The sequence below is a fragment of the Oryza sativa genome, chromosome 11 (genome assembly GCF_034140825.1).
Source record: "Oryza sativa Japonica Group chromosome 11, ASM3414082v1".
Taxonomy (NCBI): Eukaryota; Viridiplantae; Streptophyta; class Magnoliopsida; order Poales; family Poaceae; genus Oryza; species Oryza sativa.
The window spans coordinates 570039-579055 of NC_089045.1; the positions used below are offsets into that span (position 1 = coordinate 570039).

A 9017-nucleotide genomic window follows, 5' to 3' on the forward strand; every position below is an offset into this window, starting at 1 on the left:
AATGATTTGACATAAACATAAAATTAAAACCAATTTAAATACGGATGACATACCAAAATTCTGGTGAAAACATCTTTAATTTTTATATAATAGTAGATATAGAGACATAGACTATAGTACAATGGTATATTTAAATTATATGAATACTACTCTTATATCATTGCCACTTAGCACAAATGTTGAAAATTACAAAGGTAACCAGTCCAGAATTATTCTCTGTATTAATTGATTGAATCGATCGAGTTGAAACTTCATTATATACACATGACTGAACCAGGATTTGTTATGAATATATCAAGGTCTTATATATAGTACATTTGTATATACACAAGCTTCGAATCATCCTACAGTAGAATATGATGATGCATATATTAAGATTATGACATGTCAACTTGAACTGAGCATGCAATTAAGAGTTGCATGCATCATCGTGTATCTAAAATCTTCCTCTACGCCATGACCGTGCATTGGGCGAGTTAATCTTGTCTAGAATTAAAAACATCGCATTCCATGTCACCAAAAGGCCGCCTCCTAATAAATCATACCAGTTTGAGGTCACACCAATATAGTGGATGCAACACACATATCCAATCTCGCAAAGAACTCTCTGCACCAGGTCTGCATCCGGGTCCCCCAATCGAGGCATATCCTTGTAATAATAGTATGCACCTGAAAGCACATTGGTTTTAGGGAGAGATAACACAACACTCGAAGTTAATTTCATAAGTGAAATATCATAACACATCAAAAGCAGGACAAGACAAAGCAGTCAAGCCACTCAAAAGGTTTGCAAAGTTAATTTACAGCAGTGATTAGGATATATAAATATAAAAGAAATAAACTTTTCCCTAAAAGAAGAGAGGACCTAGACGCTTGCCAGGGCAAGGCAACTAGAGATTTAACCTGAAGTTGTATAATTCCCTTAGTCATGTTGCCAATTAATTAAAAAAAAGATAGGTACCCAAAAAAAAATTGATCTGCTTTAGTGTCCCTAAAATTGTTTATCCACCCATTTGATGATTGAATGGTATAGTAATCATACTTGGTTCTTCTTGATTCTCAGCTAATGCAACTGACATCACATCTATCGCTTAGGAAATCATGCAATATATCGTTCATCGGAACCGTATCCTCTTACATTACACACTAATGTCACGGTGTGATATTCTTGAATCCATGCCATCCAAACTAAATCAATGGCTATAGATTAATTGGCATACAACTAATTAAATTAATTAGCAGATTATGTAGATAAACATTACCATACCTAATTAATGAGTAGGAAAATTCTTTTAGGCACTAAAGTAGTCCCTTCATGTTTATTAACATTAGCCGATCGAGCGACCTGTAGATTAAGAATTGTCTTTTTTTCTTATGGAGGATGGCAACACAAAGAAAATTGATGGACGAGATTCATTCCTTCACAAGATCATATGCTAATCAGTGCATCTAACAGGTAAGTAAAAGCTAATTATCATCATGTGCTATAGTTACATGCCGATTCTTGTACCATTTAGCTATATTTGCCTCCTTGATAATGCAATATATATCTGGGCTATGAGAATTTTTATAACTACATAATCTACTAATTAGTTTGATTAATTGCATGCCAAATAATCTATGATTGTTGATTTAAAATGGATGGTGTGGATCAAAGGAATGTCATACCGTGACATTAGTGTGTAATGTTAGAGGATACGGTTCCATCGTCATAGCCATAGGACGTTACAATAATGGCTACTCGGCTAGACACATATCCTATACTGATCTTGTGCCATGCCAGTGCAAGCAGTCGTCATTGGTAAAATTTCGTTGAGGACATACTGTAACAGGCAGAACTGTACCAAGAACACAAAAGTGATTTATACTGGTATAAAAAGATTTTCGTAATGACAGAAATTACAACATAAAATTTCAAATATATATATATACTCCCTCTATTCCAAAATATAAACCTCAACCATCCTTAACCTAAAGACCAAAAAATAATTAATATCATATCATTATCATAAATCAATCTAATTAGTACAATACATGCAACTAATAGAATTAAAAATCTTATGAGTGTAGGATTTAAAATAATAATTTAGAAGATAGAATGTGCTAATTAATTAAATGCATGCATGCACCGCTATATTATGAAACAAAAAGTAGTTGTGCCGTATATTTTAGAACGAAGGAGTATATAAGTTAGATGTGGGGGGTTAATTTCTAGGGTATGGTGATGGTAATGTTGCGGCGACCGTGTGCGAGCAATGGGGGCGGCCGGGGGGAGAAGGAAGCTCTGAATTGAAGGAAGAAGCTCAAGCTGTGGAGGAGAAATTAAAGACAGGGCAAATGAGGAGGCAGGCACACCTTTGGGCGGGGATGAACTGCGCTAGCTGCACTTGGTGGTGGTGGTTGGGATCGAGGGGATCCGATCGATCGATCTGTAGAGGAGGCAAATTAACCTAGCTTTGGGATGATATATCGATCTGCACTTGGCGGCGGTGGCGCTTGCCGGTGTGGATCCCAATCTCAAGGGGTAGCAGATGCAGCAAGAAAGGAGGAAGAAGATCGACTTGGGATCATGGTCGCGGGTGAGTGCGCCGTCGGGAGTCGTATATATTCCGGACTATCGATCCCGCCCCCACGTTAGTCCTTCTTGGGCCTAATGGGCCATTAATGGGTTATATATAATTACCTTAATCCTAACACTAATAAACGTGCCATATTTTTGTGTGCAAACCAATTAACTAGCCTTTAATTTGCGGTACGCTTCTATCTAATACGTATACATAAAAGTATATTTAACAATAAATCAAATGATAGAATAATTACTTAAATTTTTTAAATAAGACAAACAATCAAGCATATTTAAAAAAGTCAATGGCGTAAAATATTTAGAAACGGAGGGAGTATATATTAATCTATTTTTACAAAAAAAAATACTATCTATGTACCCCTCCGTTTCTTTTTATTTGTCGTTTTTGACAGCTTCAGCGAAATTAAGGTTCACGTGAATTTACCCTTTTACCCTTCCTCTTCCCCGATTCGTTCCCCTTCTACGCGTGACGGCAGCGGCGCCCCATCCTGATCCTGAGCGCCTCGACAGGGCCGACAGCCGGGACGGCGGCTCTCTTTCCACCTCCCCTGCCGCGGCTTCCCCATACCGATCTTCTCCCTCGACTGATCCCCATCGCCGGTCTCTCCTGCCGCTCCTGCCGCAACACCTTCCCCACCGCCGGTCTCCCCTGCACCTCGTCCCCGGCGGCCGCCTTGCCAACCGCTCCAGCACGACCTCCCCTACCACAAGAGCGGCCACCAACACCGCTGCCGCCGGCGGCGACATCTGTGAGGACAACAAGCTTCCCACTGCCACCACCTGCTGCTGTCACTGCTGCTGCGCGTGGGTCAAGAACACCCACGGCTTCGCGTATTTGCTTAGGTAATCAGCAATATGACTTGCGGTAGTAGTAATAGTTGATGAGAGCTGCTTGTTCGATTGGTGTGGTTAAGTGCAGACACCTGTGATGTATTTGTTCAGGTAATCAGCTATGTTTGCTTGCTGCACTAGCACTTCAGCAGATATTAGTTATAGGTGAGTTGTGAGCTGCATAGTCATAGGCTCATAGCTAACGATGAACTAAGTGAAAAAACAGGATTTGTGAGTTGCAACTGCTACTAAACTAATGAGTAATCGGCAGTATTTGAGCAAGTTTAATAGTATAGCCAACTACTAGCTCCAAAACATCTATAGCCAATTTAATAGCCAATTCATACAATAGTTGCTTACTATACTATTAATACATGGTCCTACCTATCATACACGCATTGCATCTTAGAGTCTGTGCTGCAGCTGGTTATAGATCTGTAGCCCGCTAATCTTCTCTCTTCTCTTTTATCTCTTTAAAATATGTTTATAGCTGGTTTATAGTCTGCTATTGTACCTGCTCTTATTCAGTTTATAATTTGTCTCTGCAATCATATGCAGTGCAGGGCTAGCACTAATGAACATGCAAGACAAGAGGAAAGCTACCTTCTATTGCTGCTCCTGACAGCCGAGATATGGGCACAAGCAGCAAAAGAAAAAGGCCTGCAATGGGCAATAGAAGCAAAAGAAACCTCATTTAGTTTCCTTGTTAATTTAGTTAGTTAATTGAACTGTTGCGTATGGAAATGATACTGTGGTGGGAGTATGGAATGAACTAATTCGTTAATTATGTATTGCAACTTTTTGTATATGTATGCAGTTCTTATGGGTGCAGAATGCATAATATATTGCTCAACTTTGTAATGTGTGGTTTGTTGGTCTCGATTAAGTGATTAATTAATGTACTGCAAGGTTGGTTCCTGACTGAGGATTTTGAGATCTCCAGAATTTGTATGTGTGTTCTTTGGTTATAATTTAAGCATTATCAAATTATAGCTAGTGTATTACTAGTAAAAAGTGAGCTTATTTCAGTTCACCCTTATTGCTGGAGTAATTAGATTTCAGAACAAGTCCCATTTCCTGTTGGAAGAAATGTTACTCCTAATTAGCTAATCAATGGCCGAATCATGCTCTTTAGAACCAAAGTGTTGGGAATTTGATTGAATCTTGAGATACACAATGCTAGGTTCAGGGATTTGATTTAATCTTGATGCTCACTGGACAGGTCTTAGAAGATACCGGGTGTTCTTGTGTGTAATGCAAGTACTCCCTGGTTTGATTTTGGGTCACTTCTAACAGGTTTTTATTCGAGGAGTATTTCATAATTAAATTTTGAGGAATGGCAGTTCCTCATTTCTAATAAGGTTAATTCCGATGTTTTATGATAAGCACTAGCATGTACTCCCTTGCTGGTATATTTGTGAGTATACTTCATGTTTAGGAATGGAGTAAAAGAGGCTAATCCCTTGCTGGTGTTTGCTAGTGCTGGTGGTGGTGGTGCTGCTAGCTGCTGCAAACTGTGTGTGCAGGCTGGTATTCCTGTAACATGCTGATGAACAGCGCATTTGTCCGGTGATTGCCACCATGAAAATCTCATTGCCATTCAGAACATTTTCTAAAAAAAAAAAACAGATCAACATATTGTATTCCCTCAAACTGATATTGAGATCAACAAACATATTGAGTATTTATGGACTTCACGTCTGCCCAGGCATCTGAACTGCTACTTGGAGTACAATTTTGTGCAGAAAATTCACATTACAAACTCATTATAGGCATTCTCATTACATCTCTGAATGTACTCCTATTTGTAAGCTTGCAGTAGGCAATTCTATAGTACTTCCATGTCTAAAGGGAGTATGCCTGATATGCTGCAGATTGTGATACATAAAATAATCTAAGACATGAAATAGACTGCATCATTGTGCAATTTGACAGCATAATCTGTCTAAACCTTCGGGCTTCTGCATATTAATTTTCTTGCTACTTTCAGAACTTTCAGTGAATGTATATGCAGCCTGTAAGAGTAGAAGTTTTATGCTTCACTTCACTCACCTGCTTTGAGAAGATTATTGGCTCTCATCTCTGGCATGTTAGCATGATGCCAGTGGTTTGTTTATGCAAGATTGACCATCTCAGAGCCCAGCTCTTATTCATGTCTGTAGTTTCTTTTAGGTGGAGGATGACTCGCGCGCGCCCCGCGTCGCTCTCGCGCGGGCGGCTTGGGGCGAAACCCTAGCCAACCGCGCCGCCACCCCTCCCCACCTCTCTCGACGCCTCGCCGCCGCCGGAAACCGCGCGGCCGGCTGGGAAGGTGGCGGCGGGGAAATCAAGCCGGCGAAGGTCCTCCTCGACGCAGGAGGCGGAGCAGCGCATCGTTCGGGAGGCGGCGGTCGGCGGTGCACGGTGCGACGACTTCTCCGGCGCCAGGCGACGGATCCGGCACCGCCCCGCCCGGAAACAGCCCCACCGGCGGGGGCGGCGGCGTGCGGTGCGTGCGGCGGGGGCGACGGCGTGCAGCGCGGCGTGAGCTCGGGCAGGAGGTGCCAACGGCGCAGAGCGGCGGCCGACGACCAGATCCGCTCCCCTCCCCTCCGGATCCGGCCTCCCCGGCGTGGGAGGCTGGCCCCCGAACCATCGGCGGTGGGAGGGCGGCGGGGAGCGGCAGTGGCGTGGCGGCGGGGAACAGCAGTGGCATGGCGGCGGGGAGCGGCACTGGCGAGGAGGCCGAGCGCCGGCGCGGGCATGGAGGCAGGGGGTGCGTCCGTCCGGCGGGGTGCGAACGCGCACGGCGCAGGCGTGCAGTCCGGTTCCAGCCGAGCCTTCGACGGCGATGAGGAGTGGGCGAGTGGCGGCTGGGCGCGGCGGCCGTGGCTCGCCGGTGCGGGCGCGAGCGGCCAGGCCTCGACGGCTGGGCAACCGGGATGCCGCCGTGGTGGCTAGGTGGGGAGCGGCGGCTGGGCAATGGGAGCGCAGGCGGGTGGCACCGGAGCCAGAGCGGCAACGTTTCCACCGTTGGCGCAGGCCCAGATGGTTGTGCTAAGGGAGCTGGCAGCGGTGGGTCGTCTTCCTCGTTGCCGGTCAGCATCCTCACCCTTTTTGGAGCTCCTCCCCTTCGTTATGGGGAGTTTTAGACTGGATTGAGGCGGCAGCTTGTCAGCGGGGGAAGCTCAGGCTGCTGAAGCAATGCCATCCAATCCCAGGTTCTCCTTCGGCCAGATCTGGTGAGGAGGCCAGCAAGTGGTGGAACGGAGAGGTCCTAGGCCAGTTCTTAGGGATGGTGGTTCAATGAAGCCGGCCGATGGAGGGGCGTCGGTCAGGTGTGGTGGAAGCCATGTGCCGCCGATGTTCAGATGGCGGATTCGGATTGGGTGACGTACCATGGTGGTAGAGGGTGCCGAGCGAAAGCTTAGCCCAATTCTTTGGGCCAATAGTGACTTCGTCTTCGGGCGTAGTAACCCTCTTGAGGGCACTGTTGAGGTATCCCTCCTCCCTCGGCAAGGAGCTCTGGGTGAAAACCTTGTCCAGTCTTTGGATGGATGACAGCGGTGTCTTTTGGCGTCGTGACCCTCGTGAGGGTGTTATTTTAGAGTCTTCGTGTCGTAGTGGTGTCGTTAGCTCAGTGGCGATCGGTCTCGCATAGCGATGGCTAGTTCGGTGCTTGGCTTTCCTCTCTGTAGTGTGTGTTTGGACGGTTGGCACATGGTTCGGGGTGTGTGCTCTGGTGCACATCCTTCCTCGACAGCCAGCTGTCGACGTAAAACTTTTTTTTTAACTTTTTCTTCCTATCTTAATTATATTGAATGACCTCCTTCGGTCATTCCAGAAAAAAAAAAAGAAGATTCTTTCAGACTAAAACTAAGAAAAAACAGAAAAAAATAACAGAGGAGCTTGACGCTGGGCATGAATTACTGACACGACTGACTCGGAGATGAAATTGAAATCGATTTCGTTAAGCCTAAAATCCATACGGAACTCACAAGAAACCAATGCCGACCTGCTGATGCATTTCAGGTGCAAAGAGAGTAGGGAGAAGGGGGGGAGGAGGGATTCATGTACGCCGGCGTCAGCGGCCGCCGCCGTCCATCTGCTCATTTTCCTAATCTATGGATACCGGGACACTCTAGAGATGGCTGATAATCTTCTGCTAATCTAGTGCTCTGAGCTGTTCATGCATATTACAGTTCATCTCCTTCCCAGCAACGGGAGAAATCAAGAACCAACTAAGCTCTGCCTAGCTCGGGCGGCGAGCTCGGAGCTCGACGCCGGCGGATGGCGGCGATCGAGAGCCTGGGGTTTGATTGATCCATCGGCATCGTGGCGCGGACGTCGGCGCCCCCACCGAAGCAACGCCGCTGGCGGTGACGATGACGTCCTCCTGGTGCTGCTGCTCCTGTTCGCCATCGCCACGCCAGCCAGCATCCCCAGCCCCGCGGATGCGAGAATGACAAGATGGTGCAGAGCTGCGGGAGGCTGGGGCCGAGGCCATGACAGAAAGTCGCCATCGCACGCGAGGCCGAGGTCGCCATGCTGTGCGCCGGCGCCGCTGGAGACTGGGTTGCGGCCTTGCGGGATGGAGAGAGCGCGAGGGGCAAGGATGGAATTTCGCGTAGGATAGCAGGTGGAGATGAACTAGAGCATCAAATAAAAAGGATGTTTTCGGTTTGTGCTGATAGCGATAAATAAAAAGAAACAGAGGGAGTAACATGCAAGAAATTAGTTAATGTTCCCTCCAGAAATGAAAATATTTTAACCATTAAACATGATGACGCAGTGAGGCACAACGGAAGCTTAGCACAACTCATCAGGAGACAAAAAATCAACAAATTAAGCGCATAAAATGATTCATAAACAAGTATCAGTATGTTCACTAAAGATTTGTATGCGTTCATGCATGTGCTATGCACTAAGCATGATCATAATTTATGAACTCCTGACACGACGCCAGCCAGATCAGCAGAAAATGAAACAAATTAAGGGGATTGCAGCTACACCATTAAACACAACTTGAAAAAAAACCTTCAAGTAGAAAATATACAAGAAAAGGTTTGGCAGTGCTGAATCGGTGAAGCCTACGTAATGAATTTGCACATTTCTTACACAGATAAGAAACCAACAACTAGTGCACACGATCGAATCACACACATTTCTCACTGAATTTTTTTGTACCAGTATGAACTTAACAGGTTATCTGCAGGTTGCACATTTGCCTAGTGCCAATGCTTGCAAACCACTCGGCACACGCAAATTTCATCACAAGTTGTAGGCCATTGCAGAATTTGATATAGACTGACCAATCGATCAAGAAGTGTATTCGTATCGTTAACAGAAGACTCAGAATCAGTGTTCCAACAGGGCGGAGGAGAGGATGGCAGGAAAGCTATAAAGACAAACAACTCAACTGAACCACTTGAGAAACCACATGTACTTACTAATTAAGGTGAATGCTGTAAAATGATGTAGGAGGATTCGAAGTTAGCATATCACATCAGGAAAGAAAATTTTAAGGAAACCAAAATACTCCATAATGAGTAGGCAACAACCTTGCAAAGAGAGCAGAGTAGCAGATAAAAACAGAGCAAAACCAATTAAAACCCAAACGATG

The 9017-nt window shown here is 45.2% G+C and overlaps 2 long non-coding RNA genes across 2 annotated transcripts; one reads left to right on the forward strand and one right to left on the reverse strand.

Moving 5' to 3' along the window:
• Positions 1–225: 225 nt before the first annotated feature.
• Positions 226–2577, reverse strand: LOC112936879 (uncharacterized). Its single transcript, XR_003239303.2, has 2 exons — positions 2356–2577; positions 226–669 (listed from the first exon to the last, which is right to left on the reverse strand). It is a non-coding gene; the product is annotated as an uncharacterized lncRNA (long non-coding RNA).
• Positions 2578–3046: 469 nt separating this feature from the next.
• LOC136353985 (uncharacterized) lies at positions 3047–4340 on the forward strand. Its single transcript, XR_010737614.1, has 2 exons — positions 3047–3427; positions 3974–4340. It is a non-coding gene; the product is annotated as an uncharacterized lncRNA (long non-coding RNA).
• Positions 4341–9017: the final 4677 nt, after the last annotated feature.